The sequence below is a fragment of the Saccopteryx leptura genome, chromosome 1 (assembly GCF_036850995.1).
Source record: "Saccopteryx leptura isolate mSacLep1 chromosome 1, mSacLep1_pri_phased_curated, whole genome shotgun sequence".
Taxonomy (NCBI): Eukaryota; Metazoa; Chordata; class Mammalia; order Chiroptera; family Emballonuridae; genus Saccopteryx; species Saccopteryx leptura.
The window spans coordinates 199,547,360-199,562,074 of record NC_089503.1 but is presented as its reverse complement, the minus strand read 5'-3'; the positions used below and the strand labels follow the sequence as shown (position 1 = coordinate 199,562,074).

General features: G+C 52.6%; 1 long non-coding RNA gene across 1 annotated transcript in view; it reads right to left on the bottom strand.

Annotated features, from left to right (window-relative positions):
• The window catches only part of LOC136405387 (uncharacterized), a 62,974-nt gene extending 51,696 nt beyond the window's left edge, over positions 1–11,278 (bottom strand). The window contains exon 1 of the long non-coding RNA XR_010751510.1: positions 11,122–11,278. This is a non-coding gene — a long non-coding RNA (uncharacterized lncRNA). The remainder of the gene's footprint in view (positions 1–11,121) is intronic.
• Positions 11,279–14,715: the final 3,437 nt, after the last annotated feature.

Sequence of the window (14,715 nt, the reverse complement as noted above, 5' to 3'; positions counted from 1 at the left end):
TGGGCATGAATTATAAATAAGCACAAGGCCCTGGGGTGGCCGTGCGCTTCCGAAGTAGTTAAAAAGGGTCAAATGCCCTGAGCTGGTCGCCATCTCCGTGCCAAGTGTGCCCAGTGCCCTAGGCTACATTCCCGAGATGAAGGGAGGGAGGGCAGGGGACCGGATGGCTGAGCAGGGGGCTTGGTATGACAACCCCTACCCTCCTCAGGGCTTCGGAGCGAAACAACGCAACAGAGCAAGACCTCTCTGCCCCAAGGAACCCGAGAGAGCTGACCAATGTGGGTGAGCAGTAGAAGCAGCTCCTCCAACGTGCCCGGGACTCCCCCCCCCCCCCCAGCCCCCACCCCGCGTCCTCACAGGCAGCTTCTCCTGAGCAGTCTGCCAGGACACCACTTTTCTGCCTGAGTTCTCGTCTGACCTGCGGGGCCCCTGCCTCTTTCCAGCCTCCCCCTGTCTCCCCGACGGCCACCCTGCCTCGCTGCCCTCGGACCCGGCCATTCTTCCACTAGGGGGCAGTGCCGCTAAGGAAACCGAGGATGGGGGCTGCAGCTCCAGGCTGCGAAGTTTCAGCAGTGCAGCCACTCCATACAGTCCTGCTCCACGATGGTGTTTCCTCTGTTTTAAACCCACGTTCTGGTGAGATGCAGACATGTGTCTATAAATATGTTGCCTGTACTGCGGGTCTGGTCAGTGTGAGTCAGACCCCCTAAGCCCACTGTTTCAGGCCCCAGCCGCAGCTGCTGAGTGGCGCAGTGACTCTCAGGCCCCGGCTCAGGGCAGCTGCTCTGTCCCTGTCCCTAGCCTCTGCTCCGATTCTGTGCACACTGCTTTGCTTTGCCTTTAAGAGTTCGTCAGGATAAATAAAGGTATCGGCCACGGGGAGCCAGTGGTAGGACACCCAGGGCCTCCGCACAGTCATTTACACCTATGATGATTTAGTTCTTAATGAGCACCAGAGGATTGCTGGGCATTTCTTTGGAAGCAAAGACAAAAGAACAGGCCTGCCCTCTGGTTTTAGAACAGGATAAAGGGCCAGTCCGCACTACGGAAGTGGCCCTTGCCCCTTGGAGAGGAAACTGGACTGAGAGACAGGTTGTCCCTGGGGGAGGCTGGTGGTTCCCAAGAAAGTGCTGGGGAATTCAAGCACGGTGAGGGGTTCCCAGGTGTCTTACGTTGACACAAGGACTCATTGAGACCGAAGAACAAGGACTTGGTGGGGGACCGCTTCTCAGTACATACAAACCACATTGTTGGGTCGCACACCCGAAACTCCTAAAGGTTATATATCGATTATATCTCAGTTTTAAAACTTGCTAAAAATGAAATACTGAAAAGAAAGGAGCATGCTAGGCGAAGCAGAGCAGAACGGGGGGGGGGGCACCCCCACCCCCAGGTTCCGTGACAGGGCGGGAGCCTAGCTTGGACTGGTCCCTTCGTCCAAGTCACAAAATGACTTCCTATCGTCAAGATGAGAAGTATTTTTTATCCCACCAGATAAAGTCAGTTAGCTGACACAGATGGTCACCTGAACTACTCTGTGTGTGACCACGGGGCTAGCAAGTTGTGTGGTTTGCCTTGAACACACACAGTGATTGGCTGGATCTGCTCGGCTGTGGGCGGGGCTGGGATTCCCTCCTGCTGGGCACTCTCTCCGCTGACTGCTGTGATGTGCCTCATGTTCAGAAAGAAATGGACTAGGAAAGAATAGGAACGGAAGGGAATTTTACAGAGGAGAGTGTGCTGACCAGAGGCTCTGCACTTGGATTTACATAGCTACCCTACGAGGCAGGTATTATTAATTAGTAGTAGTATTACCCTCGTACAAAGGAGGGCATCTTGTGAGGGGAAGTAGTTTCCCAGTGAGAGGGGTTCCGATCCAGCCCACATGAGTGCTACCTGACCAGAGTCTGCATTTTTAACCTCCTCTGCAGAAGGGTCTATGGATCCGGAACAAGGCACCTTGTCAGGGGAAGTCAGGACCGAGGCTCCAGGGAGTGGTCCCAGGTCCAGCCATGAGCATTCCTGCCACGCTGATTGATGAGGATACTTTATTCTCATTCCTTTGGTGGTAAGCCTCTGTTTCTTTATTCCAGTGCTATGTGCCTGAGGCTCCTTACTTCCCAAGTGACTCAGACATCCCACAGAGAAACCACTCGGTAGATACTCCGAGTGTCACCACCCTGTATTGGGAATGAGGAAATCTACAAACAGTTTGATAGCAAACTCACCTCTGAGAACCAAAGTCAACAACAGCCTCCTTCATCTCTTTAGTCAAAATTATGGAAATAACACCACATACATCCCGGGAGGAGGCAAGCATACTATTTAGTGAGAGGGAAGTATGTGCTGAAAATATTCACGTCAGTGACAACTGTAGTGATTCAGAGTCGGCATCAGAACTAACCAGGGACACGCAATGCGGGGCATCTGAACTATTCATCTCGACAGTGCATCCAGGTGAAGGAAACCATAAAAGACTGAACAGTGTAGCTGCGGGTTACACAAACCAATACAATAATGGACACATGTCATTCCATAAGAGTATAGTTTCAATTTAACTGGACTAGAGTGAACCTAGTATTAACATTAAATGACCCAGAATTATTGTTATGGATACGAACCCCCAGGCCATTTAGATCTGTCTGTCCCGACGCTTTGCCATACGCTTAAATTTCTGTGTCTGATTCGTCAAGTCTCTTTCTTTCTCTTGTTGACAGGGTGCGACAACATAAGGTTGCCTGTGACAGATGTGCTGTGCGGAGGCAGCCTCATGCGCTGTGGCCCCATGACACCTCCCCAACACACCAGTGCAGGCCCCCAGAAGCACGCTTGTTTGTGACATGCCCGTGTGTGCTTCATGCATCGACTAGAAGGCTAATCAGGGGCCCTTCCCAGGTAATGTGGAATCTGGAGCCGGAGTTGGTATTCAAATCACTGCGTGTCTGTAACTGTCATACGTGAACTTGGGAGCTGTAGGGTGCTGTCTTCTAAGTCTCTCCTAAAGGACATGCTTCGCAAGGAGAAATAAGAGACAGCGAAAACCATGCCTAGACCACAGCGAACTTCTCCTTACTGATTCCATTCCTTCCCGTGGCCCATCTGTTCCTGTCACCAGGTCCTGCAAGGCATCTCCATATTCCGGTAACAAAGTCTGCCTTCCCCTGTACATGGCTTTCCCAGCACCCACTCTTTGCTTCCTCCTCCCTAACAGCTCCCCAAGCAGGTATTTTGTCCCTATCTATCCCTCTCTCTGTCTCTGTAAATAATAATAATAATAATAATAATAATAATAACAATACAGCTCCATTAAACGACCTATATTACTGGGTCAGTACAGGATATTCGCACTGGAGGGCCACTGTTGTGTTGATTGTTATCACTGTTTATTTGACAATCTAAGGAAAAAGAGGTCAGGGCCCCTGACAGATAGTCAGGTACTGAACGTTTTAAACATTCCTGTGGCACACGGGTTAAAAATCGCTGCCTAAGATCAGTATTTCTGTCTACTATACGGCTCACAAAAATCAGGGGGCATTTCATTGCTTCATATTCATTTTGAAATATCCCCTAATTTTTGTGAGCAGTATAGACAGCTCCACCTGAACGACTGACAGACACTTAAAACTCTTTCTTCAGAAATTACGCCAACCCTTGATGTTCCATCCAACAAATAAAGTTAGGAAATAAATAATTCTTAACCTTAAGACTAACATTTTTTTAAAACCGGCCCAGTGTTTCTTCCTAAAGGAGAGAGCCCCCAGAAGTCACCGGCCAAGAACCATCATGTGTACACCTGTCGTCCGTCGGGACAGCTTTGAGTTGGTCCTCCCTTTCCTAGCATGGCCTTCTTTCCTTGGTACAGCAGCAGGCTCGTCAGCACAGGGGCAGGGGCTTCCACTGCCCACCCGTGTCCGGCACGTGATGCCCGCACTGCAGACTCAAGAGAACATTACTGACTCCACGGTGGACCACTATCTCTGCTCCAGCCCCGCACCTTTCGGAGTGACCGCAGCCTCCAGTTCCACCGTGATGCTCTTGGGTGGGAATGGAAAACTCCTGCTCTTTGGTGGCTGATGGGCCAACATGAAATTAGAGGGTAGGTGGTTTCTGTTTATTACTGTAGGTAGACAACTGTTCTTTGTGAAGACATTGCCTTTTACCGTAATGAGCACTCCTGGTGTTTTTGGCTGGGAGGCTGAATGAGTCATGGAGGCCGCAGGTCACAACTGAAGCAGATTTTAAAACCACATGGGAAAAACATTTTACCTAAAGAAATCTAAGTACATAACTCTCTGTCGTGACACCATCCCCATCTATGCTTGTGTTCATTCAGCCCAGAACTGTGCGCCTACTGGGTGCTTGGTCCCATGCGCGGACAGTGGGTGGGATGATGAACGAGAGAAACAGACAAGCTGCCCTCCGGGCTCACAGTCTAGTGGTGGCTACCGACAAGCAAACAGGAAGTTTGCATAGAGTGCAATCGCAATGCAACTCACAGACAGTTACATACAGGACCGCCAAGGCCACACTGAGAATCCCTACCTCTAAGAGAGGGGGACGCAGAAGACCACAGCATGGGGCTTAGAGGAGCTTGGGGCAGAAGCCCTGTGATTTTTGTGATGCTCCAACCCACAGCAACAACAACGGCAGCAAGTCTGTAATTCCAGGAAAAGTTCTGAACTGTTGTAACATATTAACTCATTGATCCATATAACCACCTTTCTGAAGGCTGTTTCATTCTAACCCTTTACGAGAGTGGGAACTGTGGCTCAGGGAAGCTGAGTGGGCTTGAAGGACAACTTCCACGTTTCTGTGATCAGCTTGCGGCATCGGCTATGACAAGAGTGCTCTGCACTCAGTGTTATTCGATCACTGGTATCCATTTTCTAAGCTAAAGCCCTGTAAATAAGATTTCTTCCTATACAAGCAGGGGCCAAAGATAAAAGTACCTTATGAGAAATGATTTGGGGACTGTGACTAAAAGACCCAAAACTACTTAGAAATTTCAAGTCTCACTTTCTTTTATCTTGGAATTCTTTTTAACTTTCTCAATTTTAAAATGTTCCACTCTCTCCTACATGGGAAAAAAGTAAAACCCGTCTTTCTATTTTAAGTTTGTAAAAACATGTTGAACAGCCCTTCCCCGCTGATGTTCTTGGGCCCCATAACTCCAACAGCCCCATCGAGCAGCACGTCACAGCCCCCTTGGGATGACCTAACTCGCCACATGAGACTGCACAGTCTCACAACACGACCGCTTATAATCACAGGAACAGCAGTGGGTTCATCCTTCAAATCCACTTTTCCTCCAAAGCACGAGGGAATGGGAGAATCGATAAATTCCCTTTCTGATACCAGATGTCCAACATTTACGCGCACTGGTTGGAGGTGGGTTGTGTTCCTAGTACTTGTCTAGACTTAGAACATTTAGAAATGAATTAAAAGTTGTTTTCCAAAACCAATAATTAGAGTAATATATTGACGACCATATGAACATTCTAATTATTTTAAATGTACTCTCTCAGTCACCACTGCAAAACCAATGAACACCACAATAAAACTTTATCGCAAAGAATACACTGTTATAGGACAGAATGTACTGGCACCACGCCCAAGAGGCCATAGTTGTGAAGTCAGAGGCGGAGGGTCTGGTCTCTCTGCAGGTTCCTCACCGCCTGGCCTGGGACTGGGGCTTCTCTGCTCTCTCCGACCTGGCGTAAGCAGATGTCCTCTTCTGAAGGGTCACAGGGACATGAGGACACCTGCCTAGCTTTCTGAAGGGGGAGTGTGTTCAGGCTCTTCCCTGTGACTGTCCTACGAGGCCACAGTGGCTGTTGCCATGTTGGCCAGGGTAGATTTACTAGGAAGAAAGAGGAGGTTAGGGCTGGGGACGCCCCACTCAAGCTGCCCCCTCCCTAGGTACTCAGTGGGGGAGTCCCTGTCATTGTGCGTAGCCTGGTCTTGCTTCTCTCCCTCCCAAATTCCCCCACCGTGTCTCCCTTGGGCTCGGTGGCATCACAGTGGCTCGATCACTCGGGGGCACATGGCCAAGGCACACTTTCTCAGTGGGGGTGCCACTGTACCCAACAGGGGGAACGGCCTACTCCTTTTACGTATGAAGCACAGACACACGCTGCCTAAACACATGCACAGTGTGCCTTTGGGACTGGGGTCTCATGGGGGGAAGCGGGAGGGAGGCCTGCACAGGTGGCAGTGACCACGGGGTGGGCGGGCACCGAGCTCAGGGCAATGTCTTGAGTTCAGCCTCATGGAAGGTCCTGGCATGGTCCGCGACTCCCTTGTTCACAAGTAAACTGGTGTCCGCGTGGCCTCCAGGAACGCCCTTCTCCCCGTGCCCACCTCTGTACTATAACAGGGCCAGAGGCAGTATCACGACATGATGGTGTCCCGCCACGCCTGGCCCAGAGCACGCAGGCAGCAGAGGAGCGAGTGTCTGAAATGTACAGGGGCAGAGCCGCTCTGTGACAAACTCCGTCGTCACCAGGCACATCCACGTCGGAGTGAAGGATTTAGTGCGTCCAGGCATTAAGTCAAAACTGGAAGTTGTCCATGCCATGATAAGGCACCACGTACGATGATAAAGAGGCACCCCATACGATGATAAAGGCACCCTGCATCTGGGTTTGCCTGGACTCCCTCTTTGTGGGACTCTGCCGCGGCAGGACTTGTAAGTAGGCAGTCTGCTGTGTGAGCCCAGCGTCTTCTGCGTTTTGGACATTTTACTATCAGTCGTAAAAAGAAGTAAAGTGCAATCAACTATGCTACAAAAAGTCTGAATTATCATTTTACTTTCTCGGTAAAGCGAGATTTTCAGACACCGAACATGGTTGCCCCTGGGAAGCGCTTTGCCTTCTGCTCCTTTCCTGTTGAGCTGTTTAGAGGGGGACGTCTCCCCACTGCTGGAGAGCTGACCAAGGGAATGCGGTCACTGGAAACGCGGAGGGCACGGCTTTCCCGGCACCTGGTGCCCACACCGCCCACTCCCAGGGGGGCCAGGGCCTGCCCCACCCCATCCTGCTCCACGACCACGTGGGAGGGCCACAGCTTCCCCCGGTGCAGAGCTGCCCCTGGGCAGACGCCAGGATACACTCGTACCCAGGGGCCCTGGCTCTGCCACTCAGCAGCAATGCCACCGGACTTCTCTGCTCAGTGCCCACATTTTCTCGCCTGGAATGTGCACTCAAGACTCCGTTGAGGATCCACAAACTAACCTCAGGACTGAAAACCATCTCGAACTCGAAGAATTTGTGCATGGTGGTGCACGCACGCAGCGCAGTCACGTGTATGCGCCCCGACACAATGGCCCTCACGCTGCAGATACCCGCTGAGGCAACAGGAGTGCCTACCCTGGTGGCGTCTGAACTCTCCTCCTTTTTGGTGCTGGCTTTGCGTCACCCTCTAATCCACTTCTGCTTTCCGTGGCTTATTCGTTTCCTCAGGCTGTCACAGTAAAAGATCACACAGTGGATGGGTGGCTTTAAAACAGAAATGTATTGTCTCCCACTTCTGAGGCTAGAAGTCCAAACCCAGGAGTCACCAGGGTGGCCTTGCTCTGGAATCTGAAGAGGGTGTTCCCTTGCCTCCCCCCTTCCCCCCCGTGTCTGGGGTCACAGGGGCCTCTGACTTCCATGGCTCACATCTGCACCCTCCAGTTTCTGCCTCTGTTGTCACACGTGTCTGCCCTGTGTGTCTGCAACTTCACACATGGCCATCTACTTATAAGGACACCTGTCAGGCTGAACGAGGGGGCCACCCTGCTCTGTCCGGTATGACCTCAGCTCACTCATTACTTCTGCCATGCCCCTCTATCTGAGTAAGGTCCCAGTCTGAAGTAAAGGCGTTTGGATATCAACACGTGTTTTTGCAGGCAGGAGGCTACAGGCCCTCTAACACGTGGCATTCCACACCACAGGCTGACCCACACTGAGTCAGGTCCATCTGGCCAAGTTATCTCACCCTATTTTAACTACCTTGAAAACCTTCCCAGGAGATTAAAATCATATTGAATGTATTTGGATTTGGGGGCAAAAATGAACCTACTTCTGACCTGTTGTTCGTGCTGCGTAACTGCAGGGATGCCTACTGGGAGACCAGCAGAGGAGAGTGGAGGAGGGGAGGGGGTGGGGGGGCACACCCAGCCCTCCCTGTGGAGATGGCCCTGGGAGGACAGCCCATGAGCTGTTGATGGGAACGGAGACTCCCGGGAGCTGGCACCCTGGCCCCGGCTGGTCACGCAAGTGAGGGTGCCTCGACACTCCACCGCCCAGGGAAATGTGACTGCCTCCCTTGTGATCTTTATCCTCTACATTGACTATTTGAAATGAAGTTTTTGTTGTTGTTGTTTGTTTTTGTTTTTGTTTTTTTGTATTTTTCTGAAGTTGGAAACAGGGAGGCAGTCAGACTCCCGCATGTGCCCCACCGGGATCCACCCGGCATACCCACCAGGGGGCAATGCTCTGCCCATCTGGGGCATCGCTCTCTTGCAACCAGAGCCATTCTAACGCCTGAGGAAGAGGCCACAGAGCCATCCTCAGTGCCCAGGCAAACTTTGCTCCAATGGAGCCTTGGCTGCAGGAGGGGAAGAGAGAGACAGAGAGAAAGGGGAGGGGGAGGGGTGGAGAAGCAGATGGGTGCTTCTCCTGTGTGCCCTGGCCGGGAATCGAACCCGGGACTCCTGCACGCCAGGCCGACGCTCTACCACTGAGCCAACTGGCCAGGGTGAAATGAAGTTTTTTAAAGGCCTTTTCCTCTCAGTGTCACCCACGCAGTCAGTCAACCTGAGGTGCAGTAGGGGAGCCAGGCCCAGACCCGGTATGGCACTGTGGACCCTGTGGTGAAATCAGCTGGAGGAGCTAGGGCATGCACTGCTCTGCAAGGTCTGTCCCAGGTGTCCCCAGGGCCTCCGCTTCCAGAATGGTCCACAGCTGTGGGAGCCCCCCATTCCCCCTGCCCAGGACAGGTCTGCCTGGGACACTGGCTCAGCTCAGAGGCTTGGTGAATTCCCTCCTTACAAGTCATGTTCTGATAAGTCACACTTTGCAACCGGAAGTCCAAGTTCGAATTCCCCCACGGGTGAGGGACTGCTCTGTCCTCAAGGACACACCACGGAAGGATGTGGACAGGAGCAGGGGGCAGAAGTGCATCCTTCCCAGGAAGGAAGAGGGGACTTTGGAGTCCCGACAGGGAGAAGACCGGGTTTCGCTCAGTGACCTCACCTCTTGTCTTTCAGCAGCAGCGATGGAGAAGACAGTTTCTTCCCCATTTTAGAAAGTAAAGAAAGAACCAGTTATGAGCAAAAAATTAAAAAGAGAAAAATCCTCATTTCAGGGAAGTGAAATCCCATAGCAATAACATCAACAACAATAAAGAATAATAATAATAATAATAATAATGAAAACTAAAATCCAAACATATATAGATTCCTGGTAAAGGGTTTCCTATTCTGGAATAGTTTTCAATTCTAAGTATAAAGATTCAAGGTGAAGATGAAAAAATACATGCATACATAAGCCCAAGGGAAAACAGGGTAAGATTAAATAAGATGATGGTGAAGAGCTTGTAAAGTTTCTAATTGTTCCTAAGTGTTTTTATTTATTTAATCATCTTTGCTGTATTTTTAACAACATGGTTCATGTGGAGGTTTATTTTTGCTTTGCGGTGTTTGTTCGCATTTAAAAAAAAATTAAGTGGGAAAGGCTACATTTTTTTTTTCATTTCCATGAATTATATCTGAAAAAATTCAGCCATTGCATTAATAATAGTCTTCCCACTGGAGCCTGTCAGCACACTCAGCCACCTCCTCGCCCACTGAGTGAGTTTTGATTTACGGAGATCCACCTGCAGGATGGAGTGGAGGAGGTCACTGGGTGGCGAGCACTCTGCTGCTGGGAGAGGGGTCCACAGGCCTCAGACCCTCAGGCTTCCAGCTCCAAGCCCTTCTCCCCACCCCCTCAGCCCCAGGCACACCCTCTTCCTGATGTCACCACGGGCATTCTGGATTCTGGGTTCCTGCCTTCCTCTCTCCACCTGAAAAGTCCTGCCCACTTCTGCGAGGAATTTCTTCTCACAACAAGGTCCCAGCAGAGCCCAACGGTGTGACCCACTGCGCCCTCACTGCTCCCTGACTGCTGGACGCTCTCTCTAAACCTTTCTCTGGGCTCAGCCCAACATTCCTGCTGCCAGGTGCACCCTGACGGACAGCTGCCCGTACGACCGGAGGTGGACCGAGGCCACTCGGTGTGAAGCTCTCCCACATCGGTCATTTCCAGCTTCCACTTCTCAGCACATCGCGCGTGCCCCCCCCCCCCCCCCCCCACACACACACTCCGCGCAGGCAGTCCACGGCAGGAGCCCGGTGTCCCAGCCAGCCCCTCTCTCTGGGCTCTCATTTCAGCGTCCCCTCCTCGCTGACATCTCTTCTATCAACAGTACACTCGAGTGCCTCCCAGTCCTGTTCTTTGTGAAGAATCTTTCTCCCGTGTTAACTGTGCCGACGTTCCTAGTGTCCACGTTCCGTGTCCTTTACTAGAGTGAAGAGCCCGTAAGACCAGGAAACACAATGTAAACATCTTCTATTTCCTTCCAAGTCTAAGGTCGACCTTACTCCCAGTCTGTGTGATGAATGCTATCTACCCACTTAACCCATCCTCGGGCTCTTCCTGGCCCCTGCAGCGAGACCCGGGGAGTGTGACCCCGGGAGTGTGACCCCAGGAGTGTGACCTGGCTCTAGCCAGACTTCTGGGGGCTGAGGATGACCGCAGCGGCCGGGCGCAGGTGGGGTCAGCGTCTCAGAGAGCTGCCTCCCTTCCTACTGTCACTTGCCACCGCGCCCCGCGCCCCTCAACCAGGGCTTCTGGGTCCCCTGTAGTGACGCTGACATCACGATTAGAAATCAGCTCCCGGGACTCACTTCTGCGATCTGTCTGGAACAGCAATGGGCTCTGGGAGAGGTGTTGCATTTAGAATGGAGGAAACTGACTTCTCTGATGGTTTTCTTTGGACTAAATGAGATACATAGGAGAAGATAAATATCACCTCTTGCCCATGGCGAGTCAGAGCGGAAATAGATGGTCCGGGGTTGCTGCATGGACCCTCACTCACCAGGCAGCCTGTGATGCGGCCCAAACCCCAGCAGGCGGCGCCCCTGCAGCTGCTCCGACAGCCTCCCATGCGGTTCGCCTCCTGCGTGGTCCCCTTCCTGCGCCTGCGCGATCCGCCTGCTACATGGTCCGAAGTCCCGAGGGCGGTGCTCTCCAAGGCCTGGACAATAAAAGCAGAGATACCGTGTCCAGGAGGCCACTGCAAAAACGTTGTCAGAGTCAGACAGAGAACGACCAACGCCACTTCCATGCAGAATCTAAACAACAAGATCAATGAAGAAACAACATAGAAACAGACTCATGGACACAGAGAACAGATTAGGGTCACCAGGCTAGGGGGCCGGGGGAAGGAGGTGAAGGGAGGAAGGAGGACGATGGAGTGGCAGTTACAGAACAGTCATGAGGATGTCAAGTACAGAATAGTAGATAGTATGGTGATAGCTACAGACGGTGTCAGGTGGGTCCTAGAGTGATCGGAGATCACCATGTAATGTCTAACCACTGTGCAGGAATCTGGCTTTAGCCCTCTCTCTGCCATCAGTAAGCTGAGGGGCGGCCCTGGTGTGCACCCCAGAGTGTGTTGGCCTCCACTCTGAGCCTGCCCGTGCTGGGCACCTCCTCTAACACGCACCTACGGAGTACAGGATTTGTGCTCTTGTTCCTTCCAAGTCTCCATAACTTCAAATGTCCTATAATCCATATGCTTTTATTTTACTGGAACAGTACACGATCTGAAGAGTACATTAATTACAAGCTCAGGGGAGAACAACATGGCAATATCTCTAGAGCTAGGATGTTTGTCCTAAAATGAATTTTTTTTTTTTTGTATTTTTCTGAAGCCAGAAACGGGGAGGCAGTCAGACAGACTCCCACATGCGCCCCACCGGGATCCATCCAGCACGCCCACCAGGGGGCGATGCTGTGCCCATCCAGGGCGTCGCTCTGTTGTGACCAGAGCCATTCTAGCACCTGAGGCAGAGACCACAGAGCCATCCTCAGCACCTCGGCCAACTTTGCTCCAATGGAGCCTCAGCTGCGGGAGGGGAAGAGAGAGACAGAGAGGAAGGAGAGGGGGAGGGGTGGAGAAACAGATGGGCGCTTCTCCTGTGTGCCCTGGCTGAGAATCGAACCTGGGACTCCTGCATGCCAGGCCGACGCTCTACCACTGAGCAAACCGGCCAGGGCCTAAAATGAATTTTGGTGAAAAATATTCTCTATAGTATATAATGTTGTAATCAGACCTAGTCTCCACCAATTCTTAAATACCAAATTTAAAGAAGGTTAAAAAAAATTATATAGGAAAGGGAAGGCAAGGAAGATTTATTGATACAAAACAAATATGCTCCCCCCCTCCCACTGTATGGAATTATGCTTGATATTAAATCCTGGCCACATTTAACACACACAAACTCACAGACACACACAGACGGAATTATGCAAAGGACATTTCTGATTTTCCTAACAGGAATTCCCAGAGTATGATGTTCTTATGCTTGATTGCAGGGTTTGAATCCCCTGAAAATCTCCCAGTTCATTGCCAGCCCCTGCCCAGAGGGCGGACCCCCACCGCCTGCCCTGGGGCTGCCACCCTTTTCCAGTGTCATCAGTCCTGAGGCCTTTGCTGAAGCGTGGCCTTCGCCCTTGGGAGACAGCAAGGCCACCTCAGGGTTGCTTCCCTGGGGCTGCCGGAGCCCACATCCTTGGGGCACATGGCAGGCTGGGTTCCACAGGCAAGCAGGCTTGTCGGCAGCCTGGTGTGCTCTGTCACTCAGTCTCCCCAGGCTCAGCCCCTGGCATTCTCCTCCTCCTCAGTCCCGGGGGGCAGAGGACAAGCCCCACGTCCTCCAATGCCTGGGCTCAAGCCAGTTCCAGGAGCGGGGCAGGGGACATGAGCCACCCACGCCTCCGCTCTCTGCAGCGCCTGCCCTCACCCGCGGTGGCTCAGCCCCCGGAATGCTCTCCCCCTTCCTCTCCCCAGGCCCCCTGCATCTATTTTGTGGGTGCCACAGCTCTGCTGGGCTATCGGGGAGTAACAGAGGAGGCCCTCTGTGGGCCATGTGCAAGCCCTAGCTCCGTCAGTCAAATGCTGTCTTATAACTCAAACACCAGAACACTGACCTGTCCTTCGGTCTGGAAGATCGTGTCATGGGCCTCGTTCTGAAACCCAGGACCATGTGTCCTTTGCCACCACTCAAGACTCCACCTCCCCGAAAGCACATGTACACTGGGGAACCTAGCAGACCTCTCCCCACACGTTCTTCCTCCATTTCTAGGACAAGCATGGCTTTCTGTCTGCGCGGCTGCACGCCAGGACCGCTGCCAACCACTCTGCACCATCCACCTGCCCAGCCGCCCGCTCCGGCGTGGCCAGTGGCCCCTCGGGCTGGTGGCAGCTGAGCCCGTGCCCTGCCAGCTGCTCTCACATGACAGGCCACCAGTGGGCGGGTTGGGACAGCTCCTGAGTCACTCAGCTGCGCTGACTGGCCATCCACAGCCGTGACTTCCTACCCTGTGTAGAGATTTTCAATTCAGAAAACCAGCAGACAGAGATCCCTGCCTCTACCAGTGTTCCATCGGACTTTTCGATCAGATGAGTGTGTTTTTCCTACCGCCTCCGTCTGTTCCCCACCCAAGAGGTTCTTGGGGATGAGGGAGAGGAGGGAGGGCAGGTGGGTAGGAGCAGGCGGGGGAAGCACTGGGACCAGGGGAAGTGGTTCAAGTGTGAAAAAGAAAGAGAAAGGGAGGCCCACGGCAGGGCTGACGCTCCTGGTGTCCAGAGAAGAAACTGGGAGCCCAGGTGCAGGCTCTGGGCTTCCCGCTGACCTCGGACTCCCACAGACAGCGCCCAGGGGGCTGGCTCCCCCTCCCCTCGTCCCCCGCTGCCGACGTGACACACAGCAGAAGCAAACAGCTTTGTTTTCCCCCAAGTCGTTCTATAACCAGACTTCACTTCTTCCATTAAGTGGGCCTCTTCAAACACAGTCCTGACTCTAGGAACTGAAACTGAAAATGCTGTTCACTTGCAATCGAGAATCCTTTACAGGTGGTGGCTGGGTACCAGGGAGGAAGTTCTCTTCCCGTGGCCCTGGCCTTCTTTGAAGGCTGTCGGGTCACTGAGGCAGCATGGGGTCTGGGCCCACCCGTCCTGGCTGCAGTCCCAGAAGAGCTTTGCTGGGCATTCTCATGTGAAAGAAAGTTGGTAGGCTGCAGCGTACACCCACAGCCCTCCGAGATTGAGAGTGAATCAGAGTTATAAATAGTTGTAAGACCTGCTTGTCTCCTTGTCTGTGTCACCGACCCCAGGGGTGAATAGGTTAATACATTCAGAGAGTGAGAACCAGGACAGGATACGGAGACCTTGAGAAGCCCTTCCTGTCGAGAAGGCAGCAGCGGCCTCCAGACCTCAACTTTCTCAGCCCTGCCACAGGTCGTCGTGATGTGGACTGGCAGGTGACAGACAGCACAGTTTTCTAGCTCCGAGATGGTGCACAGTTGTGCAGCCAGCTGATAGTCAAGAAGTGCAGCCAGAACAGCTGTCTCTCCACCATGTCACCAATGGCCTTTTCTGATTAAGGGCCTGCAGACAGCCCTACAT